A 25,007-nucleotide genomic window follows, 5' to 3' on the forward strand; every position below is an offset into this window, starting at 1 on the left:
GAGAAAATATCTGGACAAAAAGGTCAATAAATAATTTAAATAAATAATGAAAACAAAGATGTTTTCAGTTTTACAGAAATGAAATTTTTAAAAAAATGAATAAATAATTTTTTATTGCTAATTACCTGTCCCAGAAGTTAAAGAGCATTGTCGTGGTTTTTTTGTACGCGTATAATTGTGGGTGTTGTTAAGAATAACCGTAAATAAACCGTGCTAAATCGTTTAGCACAACAACTTCTACCTTTTTTTTTTTACATATTAATAAATTTAAATATAAATAGATATATATTTTACACTCGGTTATTGTGTTTGTATAATAGCAATTATTATTATTACAATTTATAATACACAGTCCGAATGTGAATAATGTGTTTGACAGTCGCGATAGATTACTCACAATCAGCAAATTTTCTATATAAATTTCGGGAATACGATCTGGGTGTTTAAACTTTGTTGGTGTACAGTGAAATGTATGACGATTAATGGAGAGTTTGGAATATATTCAGGACACGCGCCAGTCGTGACATACGGAGGACACGTGACTGTTTTGTCTGTGAGTATCGTGGAAACGGTGAGCCAGAGAATACCCAGATTTAAACTGCCGTCTAGTCGGGAAATCGGTTTCCACAGAATAAATGGACATGAAACAGTGTTGATACATAGACTAGGTCATGTAGGTAGTGCAGTCTAGTGTATCGATTGTTTCTGAAACTACAGAGTGTCCAGATTTGGGTCTACGCTTGATGTACTGTTGTTGTGTTATGTCATGAAAGGACGATCGCAATTCAGCTGGCATTCACTGTACTGTATCATCAAATCGTTGCCTGGCTTTTGTCATGCTTCATGTGTTGTATTTATCTATTTACATATGTATATATGACGTTTGTAGTTTGAGGAAATTCAGTGTCACACAGAATCCTGTCTCGTTTGTTTAATCGACAAACAGATAGTTATGCTGCCACGCGACTATTGTTTGAGATAATGATCCAAGGAAGTTACTTATGACATATTCACTTCTCTGTATTAATATTGTAATCTTCAATACATACACCTTGATGTCAAAGGAGATATTTGCATTATTAAAGTCCAAGGAATAGCTTAAATTTCCATATTTCTTTGATTAATGCATGCACTGGCATTCCATTACCTTTTTTGGCTATAACCGGTACTACGCTACATCATAATGTACGAAAATGTATTTTCTCAGCTACGAATAGAAGCCGTAGAAAGTAACTTTTGTAAATATATATATGTTTAAGACGATGGCGGAGGAAGTCCCGTGAGACAAAGTAGGTTTCCTTGAAAAGGGACTACGAGTGAAATAAGAAAAATAAAATGAGACATGGTTGATTTATAGGTCGAGTTTTATCGATGGACTTGAGAAATGGGCAGATGCGTGACCCTCGTTGCTTCCTAGGTATAAGAAAATACCTAAACAGCGTCAGAGTTAACATTTATTTTATATTTTATTTATTTTTCATTCGAGACAATGGAAATACGTGTTAGTTGAACTGCTGGAATGGATATTTTTACTTTTTCAGGAAAATATTTAACCGCAGATGGGCCAGAATATTTAATTGTGTGACGTATTTTACAAGATGCTTGGGATAGTTGAGATGTGTGAGTACAAGTGGTTGAATAATGATGATGATGATGATGATGGGGGTGATGGTGGTGATGGTGGTGATGGTGGCGATGGTGTAGGGCATATTGATCTCTCGTGAATCATGTTAGAGTAGTTATGCAGGTTTACGATCTTCAAGTAAACTCAACTCCCTTGACGAGGAGCAACGCAAATTCAAGTAGATGTTGCATAGTAAGCTGCTGTGTGTTGAGTTTCTCTAGCAAACTCGAATTCAGTGGGTCGTTCACGCGAATACGTGACTACCACCGATTAGCGTCAATGAAGCTCTATATATTTGCATCGGGTGTACGCAGAGCAGTGCCATCAGGAACAGTAGCAACTGGCGTGCAATAGTTGTGTTACTGAGAGAGCAAGCGGCAAAGCTGAACCGGCAGTAGAATTCGGGTACAGGACATTTGAATATCTGTCTCCGTTCACGATTATACGTAACCACATCCCCATTGACTTTACTTGCAGAGGATTAAATTGCAGATTTCGACTCACTTGAATTTACCTAATGGCCAAAGTTAGCTATCTCGTGGGCAACCTTCACTGCAGCACTACTTGCTACTCTCTCGATTAATGTCCACCGGTTTTGACACTTAATATCAACAGAACTCTCGGCGTTTAATTTAATTTCGTTATTTGATCTATTAATAACAATCATAATATCATTTTATTGAATAATATTTTACAATTTGACAACCGATAAGTGACAAAGTGACTTCTTTTTAGATCGTTAAATCGAGCGTAAGGGAAAATTGTTTCAGCTTGTCTGAACTTATATATAAATTTAGGGAAGGAAGCATTTATATCAAGGAGCTCAGTTATATTGTATATATATCGGCTTTAGAAATTATTTGTCTCTCTTAGTGATGTGAATTTCTCATGCCACTGGGGTGGAGAGGATTGAAAGGAAGGAGTGGGTTACCCCCCGGTCCCTGGATCCTGGACCAGTCAGCTAATGTAGCCAGTGCGTTTCACATGGGGTCGCATCCCTATAATGTGTGAATATATGTGTTTACTGAGTGTGGGTACATGTGTGTAGTTACAGACTCGATGTTTATATTAATGTTGTGTAGGGGACATCTAAAGGACAAGTGTGGGTGTTGGATGGATGGATTTGTACGACTTGTATTCAAACATGTCTCCATAGATATAGACGTCTGCCTGTCTGTATTGCATATATATGTATATATATTTATTTATGTATATAGCTGGTAAGTGCGGGAATGTTTGGATACACGGATAGGGGGAATTTGTAATTCGCGACATTTGTTAGCATTTACTGTCGAATACGTGGCAAAGTCTGTACCAGAAATTAGATTCCTGGAATCGGAGAATTGGGGTAAACTTTTGTGTTAAGCGACAGATAAACTTTTTGTTGTTTACAAAATACTTTTAACGTCAATTGATTATTTATATATTTTGTTATACTTCAAGTGAAGGCATGCGGCTGGCACCAGAGTGTCTGGACGGGAATAAAAATGATGAATAATACATTGTTATCATTATTTTCGTTTTCTATGAATAAAGAGAATTCTGGAATAATTCTAGGAAATACATTTACGTAATACTGGCAGTAAATTAAACATTTAACGTATGTGGAAAATACTTGAAGAGTTTTTTTTGTTAAATATTAATGAAGAGGAATTTAAACATAAAAGTTGCTGAAGTATTTATTAATATTTGAGGTATAAGCGTTGAATTTTATAAAATATTTATGTAAATAAATGAGTTAGTTAGCCAGTGATTAAAGTTAACTTGGCAGAATAATGTTGAAACAATGCGAGTGGTGTTTGTAACGTTGGAATGCTATTCGTTTAATTTAAACAACCGTAGCCCCGTGTGTTCCCGATTTACCGAGCCGTGAGTTATTTTATCATACTACTCACACATTAATTTGTTGTATATTCATTTATGTATGTATAATAAGTATATAAATTTATAAATGTATTTATATACATGTATGTGTATTGTATGGGATGCTATAAACTTACTTTGACCCCCCACACGTGCAAACTATTTAATCATAATTTCGGGCTCTGTAAATTAAACCCGTTTTCAACAACGGACGTTACTTGTTCTCTTTTCTCCCCGACTACTCTTTTAAACTCACTACTAAATATCCGCCGAGACTTTTGCTCGCAATGTGGGAGCATGGAGAAAATAATAAAATAACAAGAAAAAATACGGGCGCGAAACCGAGAGGAATGAAAATACGCGAGAAAAAGGAAGGAGAAGAAGGGGAAAAGGGGGGGGGGCATGGAAAGGTTATGGAAAATTGAGAAGCACGAAAAGGTTATTGCGCAAGGATGAGACACACTGGATTAAAACATAGCCGGGTTAATAGCGCGATGTAGTCTAAGTTATAGCCAATTAAGATTAAATCCGGCGATTTCTAAAATTATACGAAATGGAAAATGGAAACCTGGTCTCGTTGCACCTTTCAATATATTAATTATCTAGTCTAGACACACACTGGGTAACCTCGCTTCCAACACTAGATACTCTCCTTCTAATAGCTGTTTCGTATCACCTTTCCGATATTAATTGTCACAGCACGTTATTACATTGCCGTATAATTGGAGCAAATTGTAATTGCGCTATCATCACGATATACATTTATTCAAGTGTGAATCACCACTCGATATTATCGTGAATTAGTTTTAATAAATTATATATATTTTATCAGTCCATTTATAGCAACTAATTTCGTCAATGTTAACTTGGAACTCAATCGCATCCAGTTATATACCATTGAATGTGATTTCGAAACTAATGCCGTAAATTTATCTAATGTTTCGAGCCCTCCTCTTGTTGATGATGATAGTTATTTGATGTACTGAATGTATGCAGACTGCAGAACACCAAACAGAATTTACATAGAAATAGTGCATGTGTATGTATATGTGTATACATATATATAAGTTGAGTTTATTTATGTCTGGTACATTGGACGGCACGCGATTCCATTTTGACACGATACCTTGAGTAACAGTGAAGCTAGATTTGTAATAGTTGTTGTTATTGTTATTGTTGTAGTTGTAGTTGGAGCAGTAGGTTTAGCTGGTAGTAGTGGTTTAGTGATAGTTGTATGCAGGATATGTAGTGGATAGACATATAGAGCAATAGCCAGGTATCAGTGATGTTTTACCCTCTGAGTAAACGTTGTTAGCGAACTTGTCGTGTTAGTGATTTTGTATGCTTCACTGGAGACGTGAGCAGAACCGAGCACCGAGCACCGAGTGCTGAGCTTTCGAGATGCATAATATACACTGAAATCTCGTGTAACTGCTCTCTGATACTGATACACCCGATGATGGCTGTTGGTCGGTGAATTCGAATCGTGGATTGTTTAATCGTGATAACTATCACCATTAAGTTTTAAATATTTTATGCTCTTTTTGGTCTAGGCTCTGGATCTGATTCTGGTTTATAGTTTTTTAGCCAAGGTGGTTTGTAAAATAATACCTCTATAACGAGTATTTTGCAATTGTAATATTCGTCAGTGAATAATAATTTTAAAGTGAGAAACACGAAAGCAAAACACTTGCATATAAAACCGGATGTGAATAACAGCGGTAGCAGAAACAGTAGCGGCATCAGTAGCGCCAAAAGCAGTAACAGTAGCAGTATCAGTTAGTATAGAGTATAGAAGTGTAGTGTTGAGTGTATAACCGCCAGAGAGATGGTTAAAATTTACATCGATTTACACCCTCTGTGAATATCGGGTTACCTCGATCCTCTGTATGGATTTATCCAAAACGCAATCTCGCTCCTCTGGTCTTGCATAGTCGATTTATATTTTCAAATATTCAGCTTCCGGGAAAGCAAAACACGTTTCTACAAGCGTAACATACACTTATACTCTCGCAAACACACACATACACGTTTTATTTATATTTATATAAATGCCCGATTCACCAGTTGTATAGTGTTATAGTTTTAGTTGAAGTTTTACTAGTTATATTGTAATGACTACTGCTCCCTGTGCAAGCGACTGCGTTGTTTTAGATTACAGTACGAACATTTAGTCTGTAAATGACGGTTTTAGTTACGATAATGACAAGCTAACGTAGTGTTGTTAATTTTAGATTCTCGTCCTGTCGCACCCGTTGTTTCTCTCCTTTCAGTTCACCAGATCTTTACAGTTTTCTCTTTCTCATTCTCATTTTCTACCTCTATTTTACTGTTCCGCGCTCAATTGAATTCGATTTCACCGCCTACGTCGCTACCGATATAACCCGAGTATCCGAGGATGTACATGAAAAAAAAAAATAAAAATTTTAAAAATAATATTAAAATGGGTATATATGTATATATATTTATGGTGAACCTCAACTAGGTCATCGAGCTATGTCCACAGTCTATCAATCTATTTTCGAATGGATTTTATAAAGCAATTATCTTGCCGTTCTTCATCAATTACTCGGACATTGATTGGATCCATTTTCATTTTACCAAACGCGACTAAAAGGTTATTTTTAAATCTTTTTTTACAGTCCTCTACTCTATATTCATCATTGAATCGGTGACGAAAGAACTATAGTTCACCATTTAAATACATTCAATACCTTGTCTTCTTCAATGACATTTTAATTATAATGTTCAATCAATGCGACCAGATTAAGTATTAACGTCATACCATACCATTGATCTGATAACCCGACAAATAATAAATGAAAATCTTAATCAACTAATGTCTCCTCATACGACAGTACGACGGAGCATAAGAAATGTCCTGATGCTCAAGGGATTGACACCCTCGCTGAGCCCTTGAAAATTCGGTTGTCGTTGATATCACAAGGCATCGCTAGATTCTCCTCTCCATGCACGGGTGACGTACCAAAGTGACATCAACGGGGGTTTCGTGCTTGCAAATATCGTAACCGAGTTATGGTTTGTGTGTCCAAGGATGTGTCATGCCTTGAGTTGGTTCTTACTGCTCTCACTCAGTTATACACATCCACTTTGTGATTGTGTTAGTTAAGATCAACTAACCGAGAACAACCGCTGCCTTTAAGGCTTAATCTCGCTCTCATGGGAACATAACTACAACAAACCCCAAGTCCCCTTACATACCATCTGATAATCTTTATCTTCGCTTTTACATTGCTAAAAAAATAACTTTTAGCTTCATTAATTTTAATGTTCGTGTAAAAATAAAAAAAATATTGCCGCAAATAAAATTTTTATAGACCCGATGGATTCGCTCTACAATACAATGCTCATAAAAAAAAAGTAAACTAGTGTAATGAAAATGTTAAATGTTTTATGTGAGGCGTAACTTTTCATACCGGCTCTATCACAAATTTTTTTATCCCAATACCGTGTCCACGGAGATGGATGGGAGTATTAGATTGCGTGCCGTGCCATGCAACCAGTTTTTTTTTTTATTTCTATACAACAGAAACTTATAACCTGTAACACACCCGTCATAACGTGCTGGTAGCCTAAACATCTGTCTAATTAAAACATTTCTTGATATGTACTAAATAAATTAATCCACATATAAATAATAGCTATTTTGATCCACATTATACATGAAAACGTCGTATAATACAGATGTTGCCAGATTAACGTTCTCGTAAAACAAGATTATCCTCTGGTGACGAAGCATGCACCTTTCTCATTTAAAATCAACTGTTAACCCGTCAGACTCTTGCTCTCCTTCCCCTGTATTGCTTTCATTTAACTTGGGGTTTTATTATTCTCATACATTTCTTTGGTCTTACACCTCAAGTTGCGCGTGCGGATACTTCCTCTTTAGCTTCGCGTGAGACGAATGAGTTTTTTGCCTTGGTCTCGTTATCCAGACTTGTATGCCATAATTTATTATTATTATTATTTGTGTTATTAGGATTATATATATATATATATATATATATATATATATATATATATTTTTTTTTTTATAATTTAAAAAAGTGCAAACGAGTATTGGGTACTCACAGTGTTATTTTGATTGACATTGATAGCGCATAAAAATCTGTTGGTTATTGGAATACTTGGCGGATATTGATTTTCAGAGGTGCGGTCACTTAAACAAGTACCATAAATTTAAATAATTTTTCGGCTCTATATTATTTATATTACGGCAATCCAATAACGATAAGTGTTTTTGCAAGTGACTTTTCATTTTGTTAAATCTAGTGCGCTTATCTTTAAACGGTGAATATGTATGTAGTATATGTATATGTATAAAGTAGACTGAGGCAAAGCAATAGCAATAATACTCACTTGAACTTCCCGATTTCCGTGCGATTCTCGGCGGTATGAGTTTTATACGTATTGCCTGACGTGAGTAATGGTCCGAGTAAATAGTTGAGAGAGAATATTGCTGTTATATATTTATATGTTTGGATAGACATATATGTGTATATATTTATGCTTTTAGATTTTCTCAGGCATTTTTACTCAATATACCTTTTTCTTGTCTGGACGCGTATTATTTTTTACTCGTGACTTTATCCTATTTTTCTTACGTCCGTTTACGTTAAAAATATTTATGGATATTTTTTATTTATATCTAAAGTTTTTTTTGGTTAGGGAAAAAAATCCACGCGAACGGTGTAATATTTAAGACAGAAACATTAAAAAATAAAAGCTTAAAGGGAGATCGAGGGTAGAAAAAGCTATTTTAGACAAAAAAAAAAAGTAAAGATCTTCAAGAGCACAACCTTAAATTACGAAAGCGCTTGAGAGCTTTGTGGAAGAAAAGATAGCGAAAAAAAAATGATGATGAAAAGAAAAATCCAAGATCAACGAAAAAACTTGCCTTTTAAAAAGTTACTTTTCCTCAATCTTTATTTTTTAGTTTTTGAAAACTCTATTTTATTTCTCCTTATCCGAATTCTTTGTCTACTGGCGTTTTCACCCATTATCGCTTTTAATGGCATTAGAACAATTCGCTCAAACGTTGAAAAATAAACCAAGATAAAAAGAAACAACTATCGATGTGGTTTTCACTCGTGTCAAAGTCAAGTCTGATTACTGGACGATATCCTGCCGATTTTTTACCCCATAATTTAATTATATCATGTGGAATGAGTTAAGTATATATATGAATATGAATATAAATATAAATGAATGAACGATTGAAAGATAATTTGCAGTGACGGTAATCCGAGGTCAATAAACTATCGATACGTTTCACTGGTTCTTGACGTCCGTCCTCTTACTAAGAATGACAACCAGCTGCATTAAAGTGTCCTCGTATGGCGAAAGTTTAAGTGGGAAAATCAATGACACTTGACATCCACATCCACCAGTTCCATTAGCCAACCACGTGTTGTCTGGTGTAAAAACAATGATCCACTTCTTGTCTATGTACTCGACAGCATTTGGTACCACATAATGATATATAAATAGAAAAAAAAAGATAGATGTCTTCATAGAGAGGGAAATATAAAGAGAATTAAATAAAGAAAGTTTCAGTGCAATGGGGCATGGGTATTCTACCCCGTAGTTCCATCCCCATGAGTCATCGCAGCTTCATGTGACCCAAGTCGTAGCTTAATCATCATTAACACCCGGTGCAACCGTTACTCTCTCACTCGGTGGCTATTCCAGGCCTTACGCCCGAGAATTGCTCGTACGATTTATTTAACACGTCGTTTCGCTGAATCCGTAAGACAAAGGAGACTCTCACTGCTGTGTGAGAGATATATATTTTACACAAGTATATATATATATATATATATTTGATCTCTTTGTGCTACGTGACCATTTACAGAAAGAGTTTAATTAAGTTCTGCCCTTTTATTCAGTATAACTCTATATAAACATTATATTACGACACAGCGAACAGCTCTAGGTAGTCTTGGCTCTCGACATATATTCTCTCTTTTAGTTTTTTCTTTCTGTGGATGTGAGTTAATTTAAAGTTTATTAATAATAGCAAAAAATAATAAAGCTAATTGCAATGAGGTACACGCTAGTCGTAGATGAAAAAGCTATTTCCTTTGTTCAATTTTACCTAGTAAAGTATTTTTTTTATCCTCATGACATTTATATATATATACATTTTCAAAAGCCAAAATTTTTTATGCAAACAACAAAGAAAAGTAATTTAAAACTACTATTTCAATTTAAATAAATTAAATAAAATTTTAAGTTATAATTTCCTTTGGAATTTCAGCGAATTAAAATAAATTCTTGAGTGGGTAAAAAAAAGCTAGATGACAGGTCAATGTCTTACGGTACTAGTATTTTATAAGTACCTAATCGGTGCTCGACAAGAGCTCGTGAGTTGTTTCCTGGGGGGCGAGTGTAGAGTATATATGACCCTCGGTGTCAAAGCCGTATAAAACGGGCCTCCAATTAACAAACTGTGGATCTGGAGCGAAAAAATTCAAGGGTCTCTTTCACTCATCTTCCCTCAACAGTTACCCCTCTGGCAAACTAATGAGTGCGAGACACTTGCCAGGGGGCGAAGAAATACACACACACACACACACACATAAATATAAATATATGTGTTGTGTGTACAGTGTGTATTTGAATGAACGCGTCACGTCTGGTTGATGCGAGACGAGCGTCAAGCAATAAGGGTGCTCAGTATTCTCTCTGTACACATTTGGAAGGATAGGATTCGGCATCACAAATGAGAGAGCGAGAGAGGAAAGAACTGAAGGGTTGAAAAAGGCGCAGGAAGGTAGGAGGATATCTCGAGGCGACGAACGTCCCGTAACAATTCGCACAACCCTCGTTTGGACGATTCAAGTACTCGGGGAACAATCGGGCTACCCGTTGGTTCTGCGCCCAACGAAACAATAAAATACTCGTGGCTCTTGTCAGAGTGCAATCTAAGATACACCCGGTAGTGCGGGGTCACGCGCGGATTACACCCTGCATTGCATATATCCAGCTCTTCCTGCCACTATATTGTGTCCTTTATCCTTTACTAAAACTTCTTTGCTCTCCCCATCAACGTTACATGTCTGTCGGTTGTTTGGCCTTATGTTGGATTATTCACAATGTCTTTCGCCAGACGCAACACACCAAAGGACTACTCACTACTCACTACTCTTTGCTCTCTACTCTCTACTCTCATTCCACGGTAGGCGTGTCTCAGGTGCATTTTCCTCAGGGGCTGCCTGCTGCATACGAATAAGAATTCTCTAAAAGCTTTTTTCTATTATTACTTATTCTACCGGCTTTTTCTTTACAATTAATCGTCCTAACGATGTCCTGGGTACAAAAAATATGCACACACTACACACTCTTCATACTCATCAGCCATAAAAACAGTCTGCGTATAAATTGAACCCATTTTATTCTGAAACTGCTTAAATTGAATATTTTATAAACTTTAATCCTGAAAAAAAAAAAAAAAAAATGAAAAAAATTTATATATTTTTCACAGTATCAACTCGAGCGAAAAAGCATAAAAAATAAAAAAAAATATTCACACAATGATCCGATCTGGCGTATACCGTGTGTGGTAAAGGTAAATTCACTTGCATTGTGCATTGTCTCCCGGTACGGAAACGCGCAATACAAAAGGGCGGATTTAACGCCAACATTTGCATTTCGCGCAACGACGAAAGAACTCAAGGCAGCCACAAACTGCCTCTTCTTCGCTCACTGCTCTGCGCTCTCGCCGAGAGAATAAGCAGCTCCTGAAGAATATAGTAGTAAGTAGTAAGTAGTAAGCAGCAGCAACCAACAAAAAACAAGAACCAGCTACGGAGCGATATACATTGAGATAAAACCATGTAAGTCCCAGAGAACCATTTACGGTTCTTGTAGGAGTGAATAGAATCCCAGTTATACATTATCATTATTTTTATAATATTCAAAACCGCGATTCTGCTGCTCTACGTATTTCTACCAGTCCAATAAATGTCCAACTCATACCACCGACAATTATTTAATAATAATGAGCTTAAAAATATCATCTGATTACTTTAAAATCTAAAGCATTTTTATTTACTTAATTTATACTGAAATAATATAAGCAAATACTATCTTCAGACGTCTCCACACAATAAGAGCCAAATATATATGTACACATAAACGAGAAGTTATACAAGTTGGGAGAGTCCTGGATGGTTCTGGTATTCGAGTCCAGAGACACCAGTAACTGTTGTTTATATATATATATATATATATATATATATATACATTATTCGTACACATGGCCATTATACAAGACGTAACTCTCTCCCACACCATATTTGATATAATTAAAGTCCATAAATAAACACAATGGTACAAGGTACCGGGTGCAGTAGCAGTAGCAGTAGCAGTAGCAGTAGCAGGAGTATCTATAGGAAGCCCAGTATAAGGGCATTCAATGCAAATGCCGGATAATTCTCTCTCTCTGCTATGTTGCGGGTTAAGGAGACTCTGCTGTAATATAGCTCTAGCTGAAGAAGATTCTCTTAGCAAACAGATAGATGTGCACTTTCATCTACTCCAGTTGCTGAGCATCCACCGAAATCATCCCTCACTGACATTATCCAACCGCAATATATTAATTAACATTATTTTAATTACTATATATTTATCGTGCCATGAATAAATAAATATGTAAACAAATAATGATAATAATATTTATTCTTAGACGTAATGAGAGTATTTGTTGGCAAGTGTTGGTACAGCAAAGTTTCATTATTTGGGCTTGTTTTACCCGTATCGGTGCTAATCCTACTTAAGAACTTTTAACAGTACGAAACGAGACGTTAGTAGGTGCATAAGAAGTGGAAGAAGAAGAGGGAAAAGTATGAGAAAAAGAATAAGAAGAAGAAGGTCGTGGAGGTAAAAAGAAGAAGGGATGCATCGCTGGGACTGAGAAAATAAGCTCGCGATTAATTAAAGGCCTCTGAAGAGTACTGCGCTGAGAAGAACCCAACCTTACTCTCTCTCAGATACTATCAAGTTCGTTCTTCCGTATAGTATAAGAGCAAGAGCGCCGAACAAACAAACAAAGACTGAGGAGAATTATTTTTAATGAAACCTCGTGGTGTTTCTCAACATTTAATGATTCTTTGTAATGTACTTTGCTTAAACTTTATTATAACTTGTTTATTAAAAATAATTTAAGCTCTTTTTATTCAACAATAAATGAAATTCTATATGCATCAGCTGGCAAGATATTGCCAATCGATCTATGTCACTGTCGGACAGTTTTAGGGAAAGTTCGATTAGTCGAGGGTGAAATGTCTTTCTTCAATTCCATTGAATTGCCTGGTCTGTAAGTGACTGCGGTAGCAGGAATGATAATTTTATGGGGAACATGCCCAGAATCTATATCTAATGCAAGACGGGTGATGATGCCAGAAGTTTGTGGTCTACTGCGTTCGCTGATCAGATGTAACAACTCACGATCATGACCACTGAGACTCGGCGCGTTTGAGAATAAGGGACAAGGAGCAAGGAGCAAAGACGAGGGTTCATCGGAGATATTCCAAGAGATGGTAGACCAAGAGACATGGGACGTAAGAGCTGATGCTCTGGGGTAGTGATGAGGAATGAGTGAAGACATTTACCATCAGGGATGGCGACGGCGTCTGGTTGTCGGGGTTGGAAATTCCTCAATGACGACGTCGACACGAGGGAGCCGTATTGGTGAATAGCTTCTCTTTAGTATGCTTACACAAATCAAAGCCAAAGGGATTGGATTTATAAGACACGACAGTTTATATACATTATATATGTATGAATCACTTAATGGAAGTAAACTTGCTGTTCAATATTTGGTATTAGCCTTAATTAAACCACCTTTAGAAAGGACTATTGGGTTTAGCATTTAATCAGCTCTCCACTTATTCAGTGTCATTAATAAATTATACTTTCTATTGAACGGGCAGCCTATTTACTTCTGCTTAAAGAAAACGAGTCTTTTGACCGAAAAAAAATGAAAAGTTTCGAGGCTTAGGTCGTTTGGAGACTTGTAGAAGAATCAAGAAAGAAATTCGTTTCTTCTTTGTTCCTTTGGTTCCCTTCTTAGGCCCGACTCATCCGCATAAGCCAACGATAAAGAAAGCAGAAAGACGAGCTCCAGATGAAAAACGGAAGGAGTTGAAGCAAACGCTTTGTCGCAAATTCTTTAAACCACGTCGGCATCTTTAATCCATTTGTATGTACGTGTATGAAAAAAATCACACAGTTCGTAGTTATAGAGCACATTATGCGTTAAACCATAAACTCAAGTCTCGTGATAGTGGTTTTATTTTTTTTTTAGTTTTAAATAAAAATAAATTATAACATCAGAGGTAAAAAAATTAATATTTATATTAACGTAATCAGGGTATTCAAGTTGACGTTGCTAAAATTGTCTCTGTTAATTGGTTAAAAAATTTACATTACGAAATGACATTCTGCGAATTAATTTTCATGATTTGCTGGATTATACATCACACACACACATAAATAAATATTTATGTATATACATATATATTTACTGAATTGAATAACCTACTCATCAGTAGAACGTTTTATGCACAAAGAAATCTCATTATTCATTATTCAAAAACGCAATTTATTTGGTGAACTAAAAAATATATCTTTCCTTTCATATCATTTTTCATCACATGTACAAAAAAAAAAGGAAATAAGTTAATCTAAGCATTTATAAAGGTCAATTTATGCCATTCATGAATATTGTATTTCAAAAAGTGTAGATATATATGTGTATATATATGTAATTGTGCTTTGTCACTGTACCACAAATCCTAGTAATTGGCATTAGATATAAACTTATCTCGAAGGAGATGGTATCTATGCTGATAAATGTCGATCAAGAAGCACCCGGAGATGAGACGGTTGCCCCAAAGGGCCTCCAGGAGTCTGAATACCCGCAGGCAGTTAACCCCCATTGGCATGCCCATATCGCAACTCGCCGTCAGATGAGCTAATCTCATCTCCTAATACGCAACACGTGACATTCCTCCCCAGTCCCCACTTTAATTGCCGCCTACAGATTCCCAGGACAATGCCACAGATTCGGACGCTACGTCAGAGTACGGGTATAGAAAAGGATGGGTTAACATATTATATATATAACAATAGAATGGGGTCTGAGGACTAGGGATGCGCTATCTTGAAGTGGTTGGTATCTATGTTTAGTCCACGTGCCCCGTCAAGAGTTAAAGTTTTACTTCGATCCGTTTGTTTAGATAAGAGACCATGAGCGATTTGTTTATCAGCAAGGGTCACAATTAATCCCATTCGATTCACACCATGTATCTATTTGTATCTTCCTCTTTCTACCTTAGGTTGCTGCAATGTAATGCCGGATGATTAATTGCTGAGGATAAACCAGAACGGACTCACCGACACGATAGCTCCCTGCTGGTTGTAATCAATCGATTATACACATGTTCACAAGTTTGTAAGACGTTTTTTGCTTTTTAATTGTTATATCTACTCAACTGTCAGAACTTGATAGTTTACCTGCAACATAAAAATAATTATGATGGATTAATATAATGTTGCATCAAAATTTTAATTATATACTAATATGATTACGGGGCTTATTGAAGATGACTTGGCAGGAAAATATAGCAAGTGCATGGTGAATTGTTGAGAGGTGAAGAGGATGAAAATTACTGGAAATTTATTTTCCGGTTGGTATGAAGATGAAGAAGAGAGGAGAGAAGAGAAGAGGAGAGGAGAGGAGAGATGGGCAGAAGTAGACTGAATTCTGTGAGAGAGAATAACGTCAAGCACATTCATTGAGTCAGATATAGTGAGTGAGTTAGTGAGTGAGTCACGAGGGAATCTCTGAGCAATTGCGAGGGAACCGGAAACAGCCGAGAGATCCTGGCACTCGTGAGAGATTGAGATCCGGAGTTCGCGAGCGGCTGCAATTATAGTCGACCCATTTTCCGGACAATAACGAACGAATCGTTGGCTGGAGCCAAGCCAAATCCAGCGCTAGATGTATACACTCCACTATACTCTATATAGGGCTCGACTAGAGCTATATAACTCTAACGAATAGATTCTGCAGTTGGGATGCAAAATGAGAGCAATAGAGACAGATAAAAAATAAAGACTATAATATATATATATATATATACATGAAGACAGAGGTTTGTTAAAGCCGGCTTAAGTTAGGCAAGGTCGCGAGGACTTGAATTTATTGCACGTCTAGAGCTTCAGAGAAACAGCTTTCCCATTATTACATAGCTTTTGGAAAATAAAACAAAGATGCTTCTGAAATCTCTGGTTATTGCTTGCAAGAGTGGAAAAAGTGCAATGGCTATTTCCGGGACGCCCGAGTGCCCCGGATTATCGTCAAGACAAGACAATAGCTCCGTTCCTTAACAGCCATACCTACACTTTAGTCACTTTTTAATGTCGAAATGTGAGCAACAATAATGATAAAAAAAAAAAAAAATATAAAAAAAGAAAAAATAGACGACATGAGTGATTAATAGCTCAATAAGCCACAAATAATTCACCTTATAATACTTAAATCTCGACTCGTGAAAAGTGTTATTACAGATAACGGAATAATAATTCAACAACTGTCTCCTCGATAGCTCGATGGCTTGTGTGTGATTATCGCACGTGCCAGCTTTTCGATATCTCACTTATCAATGAGGTCTATCGAGCGCGAGTTTTAACCTGATAACCCAACACACACTCCACCAAATCCCCCAGCAGCCAGCAGACAATCGTCAATAAATTATACCAACAAATCGTACTACTGTCGCTATAAAATCTGCGCTATCGATAAATCATATGACCATTTATTATACATTAAATTAAAAATTACAGAGTTTATGTGGTGGATCACAAGCTCGATAATATTTGCTCAAGTCGATGAAGCGCGTCTGTCCGTTATACCGTCCGCGAAAAAGAACTTTCTTCAGTCCTTGAGGCAACCTACAATGGACAATCTGATAAGATGAATTTTTACCCTGGTCAGTAACAGCAACAGCAACAGCAATAGCAACAGCAACAATATAGAGTACGCTCCATTAGGCTCAGGGCGAGGCACAACTACCAGAAAAAAGTCAAAAAAAAAGTATTCCACTTTGGATAGGTACCATCCAATGCTCTTTTCTTCTTCATACTCGTTTTAGATTAAAAGGTATAGCAGGCGGGCGGGTAGAACTTGCATTTACTGTTGCCTCTAAGCCTTCCTGGCTGGCACAACCCCGTACCATATTCTTTCTCGGTATCTCGCCGATATATCGCTAGGTGACGCGCACGTTCCCTATTCTCGATATACATCGATTCGTATGGTACATATAAGTACGTCCACCTTCGCTCTACTCGGCTTTCATCGATAATGAAGCCCATGTATCACCGATAAATCTCAGCCTCAGCCTCAGTCTCAGCCAATGCTCAAGTTAGTAAGCATAAAATATCAAAATAATAAATGCTCGTGACGGGTAATTGTACCGGAGATAATGCCAACAATAATAACAATGATAATGGCAATGGTAAAAAAGTGTTGATTTTAGCTGTTAGATTTTGATAAACGATTAAAAAGAGAAAGCTGGCTTTTTTGTTTAAATGTTTTGTTGGATTCCCAGTAAGCGATCATTAATCTTGTGCTCGCTTTGTGAATCCGGGGTTCCTCGTTATATGGCAATGGTGAAACGCGCAATCTAAGGAAATTAGAAGTTTGATGGTGGCGGGCAAGTCCCTCAAGGAGAAGACTCACAGCACCACTAACTTTGTAGTAGTATATGTCTGTATGTTTTGAAACAGCCGAAACTCATTAGTAAGACTCGGTCATTCCCAACTAGAGTACGAGTGTTTATAACTGATGCTGTCGTGCTACTTTCATTTGTCATCAAGTGTCTTCCGAGCTTCTATAATTTGTCTGTACAGAGCGAGATCAGCGTGGGTTTACTTGTACTACTTCCTTTTCTGCTTACTCCCATGCTTATTTATGAGCCTCTGCTAAAATCTATTCAATAAAAATTGTATAAACATAAAAATATATTTTGTACAACGTCAGCTAAATATGTCAACGACGTGCCCTAGTTTATAAGTAAACAAAAATTATAAATCGTTACCTAAAATTTAGATCAAGTGTTCAACACAAATATTGTTTTGACGATTTTTTTTTAATTACCGCGCCATCAACGTACTAAAGGTTTAAGAGTAGATCGACGTGCACATGCGCACACAGGTAATTAAAAAAAATACCTAAGTAAAAAAAGTATAAGTGATTATTTTTTACTTGTACTCTACCCGCGGTATCGTTAGTCGACGTTGAGAAACCACTTTGATGCTCATTCGAGATCTTAATTAGCGGACCACTCGCGGAGTGCAATTATTTTAGCAGGCATTCCAATGTACACTCTGTTGTATGCACTCAAAAAGGTATACAACTATAATATATTTATTTTAAACATTCATTCTACGGTGCTTGAGTTAAATTACCCCGAGATTTTACTTTAGCTGTTACTTTTTTTTTTACCATCAACATTTTTATCGATCATTATGGAAACATATATAAATATTCTTAATTAATCTGTACATATATATGAGAATAAATATCATGATAGATTAATTGGCATTAACAAGTGTCAATAATCGATAGTTAAAAATATAATGTTGGATAAATAACTCGATAAAATATAAATGTATGACCCTTTACGCTCGAATTATTGCGATACTGATAATTCAACTTTCAATTTAAATTATTCCCTTGAAATTATCACTTATGTCATATTTAAATTAATACATAATATTTTATTAGTTGGAAATGATTATCGCTGAAGGATAATTTTGGCTATAAATTATAAATATAAAATTAGAGACAATTATTTTATAAATTGCTGAAAATATTTTCTGACCACAATAAAAGATTTAAAAATTGAATTGACGTCAGTTTTATTGGCTCGCCGACTACTTAACTGCAAGACAGTGAAGCGTTTAGTGGTTTTGTTAATGGAGGCCGCTAGCGGAAACCGAAAAGATTTAACGACGACATCGACTTGTCTTTCGTTGGGAAAAAATTTAAATAGCAAGTCTTTAGTTTGAAAATTACATCAGCAAGACTTTATTTTAACGCTACGTTATGGCTAAAATGCTACTTCAAGATCGTAATTCATAATTCATAATTCTTTTGTCTTCTTGGCTGTTACTTTTATATCTTAAATAAAAATTTAAGCTCTGGCGTTTGGAATTATTTAGTGACAATTATCAGAATGAAAACACTTTCAGTAATTCATAAATTTAATTGTGTAGTTAAATTTTTTAAGGACAAATAGTATCAGTTAATTTGTTTTAAATGGATTTCTCGGACTTACAAACTTGTCACTTTATTTTCTTTTATGTCTTTTACGGTTTCTTTTACGAGACAATTCGACAGAAGACAAAGTTGTTGCGGAAAAGAAGCCCCCGGGTCTCGGTTCTCGGGTCTCAGGTCTCGGGTCGTATACATACACACTCGGTAAAACAAATGGGAAACGAGTGAGTAAATGTGCAGTTCGTTTAACCCCTAATGTAATTGCTAAACTCAATGTGTGTACATTCATTTCAACTCACCAGTATATTATGCGTTTAACATTTATAAATTACCACATTTTCAAAAAGTTAAATAAAAAAATTAATAGTTATTAACCGACAATTAAACCTTTTACTTTTTATTCCCGTTTAAAAATTATTTTAATCACAATCCACTCTCTCACTATACGGGTCTATTGTCATTGTAATTGTCGTAGGTTATTTGATCAAGTGACAGTAGAGTAATTTAAACCATCACTCACAAAAAGATATTGAGTGTAGACTGTATCTCAAGTCTCTACAATATAATTCTCATTGTTAGCTTATAAATTCAAATTTAAACAGCACGTGACTAAGCGCTGACAATTTAAACTATTTCATAGGATCTCAAGTTTTTTTTTTTTTTTTTTTTTTTTTTTTTCTGTCGACTTGGATAATTTATTAGGTAACGTTGAAAATTATTTGACACAAGTTTATAAAATGGTAAAAGCTTTAGTTGGGAAAAATATTTAAGGTGAGTTGGTATTTTTAACACACACTGATGTGTTCACATTTTCTGTACTTTTTATTGGCTGGTTATACCTAGGTACTATACAATAGTAACCAGCAGCACACTGGGTTGCTTATGAGCATTACACGGAGAGAAAGAGGTAAAGTAGGAAAAGCTAATAGCTCTTCCGCGTTAAAGCTGAAGCCACTCAGTAGCCCCAGCAACCAAAGGGCGCATTAATCTTGGCCTTTCTATGTTGCTAAAGTGCTTCCGATGCTGCCTTCACTCCTAACGTCCTTTGCGAATCGACATACAATTTTTTCCATCTGATCATCTTGATTTATCTCAACTCAACTTCTCAAAGTTATTTATGATTCATTTAATTTTTCGTTAAAAATATTTTTAAAATTAAAAAATCACTTTTTAATATAAAAAATGCATTAAATAAATTTATGAAAGCTCTTTTCCATAAAAATTTAACCCAAGAGTGCGCAAGCAAATCGATCAAGTGGATTCGAAGAGTTTTCTCGTGAAAGTGGAGCGAAAAATTCTATTCTTTCTTGACGTAACGTCCTGATGTATTCACTCTGTTCTTCAGAGACGGTCTTAAAGGAAAAATTTAACGATGTAACTGGGGTAAGAATGTACTTTGCTGAGTGTTAGAAACCTTCCCGACTCCTCCAGCATCTTCTTCATAGGTACTACGTCAATTCATAGAGACGGTTATTATTTTCAAACCCGCTAAATCAAATTTTCAATAACTTAACCCACCGTAATAACTTACTCCTTTCATATTTCTTACTCGATTCACTTTGCCTACTTCATTTATCATTCTCTTAATGTTTTCTGAAATATCATTTCTATTTAAAAAACCGTCACATTTTTTTAAATGACCCACTTAGACTATTTTATTCCACGTTAAATAACGCTCGACGGATTAATTTACTTCAACTATTAATACAGAATTATAAAAAACGTTCTATTTCAATCCATCACACGACTATTATTCATATTTATTTGAGTCTTCTCGGTTCTACAATTACAAAGATCGATAATAAAAGCAAGAAAATTGTTCGAATGGCTAAAGTACTTGTAAATGTCACTCAATCTTAATTAACAATTTTAGCTCCCAAATTATGACGTCTTCATTACCAATATCTCGTTTGTGAAATCATGATTAATTTATATAAATTAGTAAGAGGGATGACGTAATCATGTATTCAAAAATAGACAAACAAAAAAGTTTTTTCTAAAAATGGTCTCAAATCGCTGTTAATTTTTAAAATGTGTTGTTGAGTCACTTGAGTTTTCCAATAACACAGACGAGTGTCAGCTTTCATTGGCGTCTTGGCATGTACTCTTTTTATAGCCTCTTCGTGATCTATAAACTATTAGCAGTAATTGAAACGACCACTTTTAACACTCTGCTGTTGATCTTGCTTATTATACGACTTCCGTGTAAATCTAGTGTACTTTAAAGTTGTGTGTGTGTGTGTGTGTAAAACTGCTGCTAATTTTAGATAATCATAGGATCCAAGTTAACCACCCACGTTTTAAAGCCAGCAGAAAACGAGTTTGTTTTTATTGACTAAAACCATTAACCGTTAAAATGTTTTTTTTTTTTTTTTATATTTATTTTCATCTGGGTGATTTTATATTATGGAAAAGTATCGTGGGGATATCGGTTCAGACAAGAGTTAAGCCTGGTAACCGTGCTCTTGACAAATATCAAGCCAATTTACATATTTGATTGTGACGCGCAGTAGTCCAACGTACGCCAGCAGGTAGTATAGATACTGTTGAATTCTCTTGGTGGTTTCACTTCTGAAAATGCAAATCGTTGTTCGAAACTCTCGCCCGTGTGTATTGTATATTTAATATACACATATATATTGCAAAGTGGAGAGTGAGCCACATCCCGCATGCTCATTTCCCTGTTAACGGTCTCGGCTGCATCTTGTATTGTGCCAGACAGAGAAATCGTTCCCTCGTGAATACTGCGGTCACTCGAATTAACTATTTTGCTAATAAAATAAAAAAAAAATATTTCCAACAAACTTGCCGCGTATTTTTAACCCGTCACGTATGCGCACTTGAATTAAGCAGATAATTCTGTATTCTGCCGAGTATTTTAGTTTTATTTGTTCTTAATTAAGTAATTTTTTTTAATTTTTTTTTTTCGAGGGAGTCGGGATCCGTGTGTGAGGCAGATGCTCCAGCGCTTATGTTTTTGGCGTCTTAGTTAATATAGAGAAATGCCGAATCGAAACGAGGGTTCGTTGTTTTTTTTTTTTTACATCTCCGCTCCCCTAACGATCCCGCGGCTAATTTCTTCGGGACACGGTTTTTTAATGTTTCAATACTCAACTCTATGCGGGAGCTCCGTATCGGCGGCTTCTTAAGCTTTAAATCCATTAATTGGAGACTACAAATTGCGTTATTAACCTGCTGTATATATTTTTCTTTTATTTTAGCATTAAAAAAATAAAATGTCTAATTGTCTCGAGGGCTGAAAGACAATTACGGCTTTTCGTTTACTATATTCTTTTGTGGAGAAAAAAATTAACAAAAAAACTGAGTGGAGCGCAGAGAGGAATACTCAGAGGTAAAGATAAAGATAGTAGTAGAGGTAGAAATAGAAAATGAAGAGTGGGTTTAAAAAAATGGCGGGTTTGGAGGCGAGACTTTGGGTCGTAGCTGGTAGACGAAACTTCTTAGCGACTTAATTTCGAGCTCATGCATTTTTCAAGTATTATATTGGAAATTTTCGTTGAATATTCCGCTCGATTATTCGAAACACGAGTCGACGCACTTTATTTATCCTCGGATGCTGCATTGTCTCGTTTCATTATTATTGTTCTTGCTTTTTTTATTACTCTGCTTCAATGTGTCGCGATTTGCAAGTCAATCTCTGCAACTTTATGAATTGGCCTATAGTCTATATCTTACTACTATTTTTTTTTTCTTAATATCCTGAGCATGATTTTTTTATACATCTGGCAAAACTATCACAGTGAACTGACGTGAAACATGACACATTGTTTTCGTTCAATAGTTTTATATTTTTCTATGCATGCATGTCTTTTTTTTTTTTTTTTTTATTTATTTTATTATGTACAAAGTTGTCAAGAGTTATCTACTTATTCATATTCGTCATTTTTCATAGTGAATAGTGACTTATCGACTCACGATTTTCGAATCCACTGGCGAATTTCAATATATCCATCTTGTACAGACGTCTCGAGGATTATTGACATGCGAGAAAAACGAATCGAATTGCATGTTAAATTTTTACGATTTATTGCTTAAATAAAAATTTTTAGTGGTTATTGACATAAATTTTAAAATTCAAAATAATATTTTTTTAAATATTATTTCCAACATTAAATCTGTTATCAAGATATATAAAAAAAATATATAATTATCACAATACACTGAAACAGAATTAAAAACGCTTATCACGATTCGCGCAGCAACGCGTTACAATAAAAAAAAATTCTATAATCAGATTTTCCGAATTATTTTCGCTCGCAAAAAATACTTTTTTTGAAATATATATTTAATAAGATTATAATTGTACTTATTGTGATAGATTTCAAAGGTTTAATATTTTCCAAAGCCCCAGGAAATAAAAAAAAAAGTAACATATTTAATAATAAATAAAAAATTTATTGAGGCAAAAAATAATAAAACTGATCTATATAAATGACAATAACTATATTTTTTCACATTAACCGAGTTATTTGATTATTATGCTTGGATTATTACAAAAGGACGTTAAATTTAACCAATGCATCGAAATGCCAATAATAAATACCATCGAACGTGTATACATTTCGATAGAATTTATTTCCAATACTCCGTGTGCAATATATTGTCGTTTCATTTTCCAATACATTTACTCTATTTATTTTTCATTTTTAACCGTATATATAACACATATTTTATTTATGTTTACGTATTCATTTTTCAATGAATAATATAATAAACTTTTTCAAATAAATACCGCATTTAATTTAAAATATAAATTTACTCTCTTCATTATATATTTAATTCGATAATTGTCTCTCTCTCCCCTCATTAATAATAAATTTGAAAAAATAATATAATTCCAAGTTTGAACGTCAACTAATAACAATAATCATTAATCACAAACTGTAATTTAATGATAAATAATAATAGTAATTAATATTATAAAATAATGAAAAATTTAGATAAAAATAAATGTAGGATATATAGCTTATATTTATCGTGAGTCGAGTATATATTTACACGATTGATCGTACAATTTAAAATTAAAATCGATTAGATACAGTCGAACTAATTTCGCAATGAGTAATGACAGGTTACTCGGTATATAAATTAATAAGCGTGACTGACAAAAGTCTTAGAACAGAGCGCATACTAACCGCTCCTAGTCGGTGTGTTGCGTGTGGTACTAAATCGCTCGTCAATATCCTGTCGATCCTGTCTAACTTACTTGATATAACAGGCGCCTTTAATACATTTTTCTTTTTTTTTTTTTTTTCAAGTCTAATCGTCGGTATTATTCAAAGTGAAAATAAAAATGTTAACACCTTAAACGCGAACACGGATTTAATTTCATAGCGTATCATGTTCAATTTATTATTTTTAAAAATTATCTAAAACAAATCACTCGGCTATGGCTGTAGCCTTCAAACTATTAGACAAATTCTTAATGGTGTGTAACATGCAGCAAAGGTATTCATAGAAATGCATTCACTCCATTAGCATCCGGTATGTCTGTTTATATATTTTGTATAAATAAACTAGACACCAACACATGTAGAACGTCATTCAGTAATCATATAATCTCGAGAAAAGATATTTTAATTTTTAATTTATTTATTATTTGAGTATTTTTTTTTTTTTTAATTTACTAAAAATGTATGGGAGAGTAATTTTTTATTTTTTATGGTGAAATATTAGTTGATGTGTATTTTAGAGAAAGTTTGCTGACAGACAGAGTTTCCTTGAGTCTATATAACCAGGTAAACACTTGCGGACATGAAAGAGAAATAGAGACTGAGATAGAGAGAGAGGGATGAGAACTTGTCAGTAAACGAAAACCGCAAGTTCATGATTTATCACAAGTTCCGCGGCGACTAAGACACGAGATGGCGTATCTGGCATTTGGATATGATCGACTACTCGGGTTAGTTTGCTGTACTGGTGGAACTTCTCGAGCAGTTATTGCCGCGTATATGATGCTGCTTCTGATTATGATGCAGTATTCGGTAGATATAGATATAGATATAGATATATATTTATGTGAATTTTAAGGAGAGAAGTCTTTATCGGAGAAGATCGGGATCTTTACGCAGCTAGTGATCTACGAGTTGGCTGCTGTGGCTTATTCAGGGCCCGCGGTCCCCCGGGGATACTCATAAAAGTTTGACACTGAAAAAATGAGGTTGGTTGATATCATGTAAAACGAACATGAGT

The 25,007-nt window shown here is 35.1% G+C and overlaps 1 protein-coding gene across 7 annotated transcripts in view; it reads right to left on the reverse strand.

Annotated features, from left to right (window-relative positions):
• The window catches only part of LOC103577931 (protein sax-3), a 196,356-nt gene that overhangs the window by 11,571 nt on the left and 159,778 nt on the right, over positions 1–25,007 (reverse strand). For 2 of the 7 annotated variants that reach the window (XM_008558821.2, XM_008558823.3), the window contains exon 3: positions 14,846–15,028. The exons of 2 other annotated variants lie outside the window; for them this stretch is intronic. The gene's annotated coding sequence lies outside the window, so the exon portion shown is untranslated. Of the gene's footprint in view, positions 1–14,845; positions 15,029–17,255; positions 17,955–25,007 lie in introns of those variants that run through there. 3 more of the 7 variants (XM_008558824.3, XM_008558822.3, XM_053741129.1) reach the window with 3 other exon arrangements.

The sequence above is a fragment of the Microplitis demolitor genome, chromosome 1 (assembly GCF_026212275.2).
Source record: "Microplitis demolitor isolate Queensland-Clemson2020A chromosome 1, iyMicDemo2.1a, whole genome shotgun sequence".
NCBI lineage: Eukaryota > Metazoa > Arthropoda > Insecta > Hymenoptera > Braconidae > Microplitis > Microplitis demolitor.